This window comes from Octodon degus, unplaced genomic scaffold, assembly GCF_000260255.1.
Source record: "Octodon degus isolate 3935 unplaced genomic scaffold, OctDeg1.0 scaffold00172, whole genome shotgun sequence".
NCBI classification, from domain to species: domain Eukaryota; kingdom Metazoa; phylum Chordata; class Mammalia; order Rodentia; family Octodontidae; genus Octodon; species Octodon degus.
The window spans coordinates 4,891,342-4,893,229 of record NW_004524748.1 but is presented as its reverse complement, the minus strand read 5'-3'; positions in this window follow the sequence as shown (position 1 = coordinate 4,893,229).

Here is a 1,888-nt window from a genome sequence, read left to right as displayed (position 1 = left end):
AAAAAAAGAAAAAAGAAAGAAAGAAAAGAAAAGGCACACCTCAAGTTGCACAGATTAGATTAAATCAGGCCATAGAGCTGTATAAGGTCACAAGGAAAATTGTCAGTACAACCCAGAAACTCAGATTTGAATGTTTGCATTGAAACTAAAAAATAAGTACAATGAGGAGGGAAGAAAACAAAGTGTACATGTTCATTGCTTATAAGAACATAGGTGAGAGAAAGACATAAGAAAAATCTGAGTTCATCACAAGTACAACTTTACTGTCAAAAGTCAAGAAAAGAATATAGAAAATCGTGGTTTAAGAAGAGTAACAAGTCACTACATAAATAATGTGGTAATTATGGCACAAAAGATGTGTTCAAGCTTACAAGCAAGACGCAGGAAGTGCATATAAAAATAAAAATGAGATATCATCCCAACCACCATGAAAAACTCACTCTGATTTATCAGTGCTAAAGAAAGTCACCTCTCACTCTGCCAGTGATAGTGTGAATGGGCCCATGGCCCATTCTTTTATAACTACAATTAAAGATCTATAACTGGTTTGAACTTCAGCCACTTTAGTACATAAACTATCATATAGGCTAAAATCATTTTTTATAATTGCTTAAGTTTGCAGAATAGATGGCTCTCTGTGGAGAAATAAAAAAATGTGGTACTTGTTTTTGACATAATAAAAAATGCTTAAAAGTGTTGTGTAGATCTTGGTGTGATGTGAGAGGAATAGAAATGTAAGATGACAGTCACTAAAGCTGACCAGCCTGCACAGTTCCTCTTTTAAGCACATTATCCTGAGAGTCTAATCAATTTTGAATATTTCCTAAATATGCCAGAGTGGCATGATACTTTTATTAGCAGCTGTGTTAAATAACCTGAAATAGGTTTTAAAGATATTTCCAGCTTTTACCATGATCTCTTCTAGCAGTGTAAAAATCATGTTTAGTACAAGTCTTTGTAAGCATTCTTACCCTAACCTAAGACCAAATGCAATATATATGACCAGAAGTATTCTAACACTCTTTTCTTACTCCTGTTCAAACCATCCTAACATCCTAACTTCAAAGAAGCATATGTATAGAGCTCAAAAACAGATCGTTTGTCATGATGAGAGGTGGGAGATAGCTAAACCTTCACATCTCAAGGAATCGTGGGAGAAATGCTGAATGCTACTGCGCAGACCAACACCTAGAGCGGTTGGGTTTCCTTGGTGAGGGTCTCAGGCCATATAACTCAGAAATCCACATGATCACCAGCTGGGAGGTGGGTGTCCGTAGGAAGGGCAGCAACATAAATGTGTGAGGGAAAAGCATATGAAATAAATACCTAAAAGAACATCAGAGATGACAGCTTGAAGAATTTTGCCTGAATAATTTTGCTGCATTGTTAAACAGAGATAAAGCATGGTAAGAAATAAGTCCAAAGAAACACTGGGTTGGCATATTTAAAGAGCTGTATGTGAAATAAAGACTGAAATTTGAAGACTTATTTTTATCTGATTTTTCCTAAAAGAGTAGATAAATCAGTAATATCACTAAAGTGACACTGAATTTTAGGTATCAACTTGACTAGATCAAGTAAAACAGAATACACTGGTAAAATACTATATGTCTGAAGTCTTTTCTGGTAATGGCAAAAGGTAATTTATTAGGGAGATAACTTTTAAAATTTTACTTAAAAGAGAAAAAGAAGAAGAAAAATTGAAGTAAAATACAACAGATGCAAATCAGGCTAATAGAATAGTAATAATAATTAATATGTCTTGTATTGTCAACTTCACAATAGTTAGTCATAGTATATGTTACAAGCATGAAATATTGTCCAAACAATATTAGTCTAATACTTTCTTGCAATGAATTGAGAAACTAGCTGTAAGGCTATCTTAACT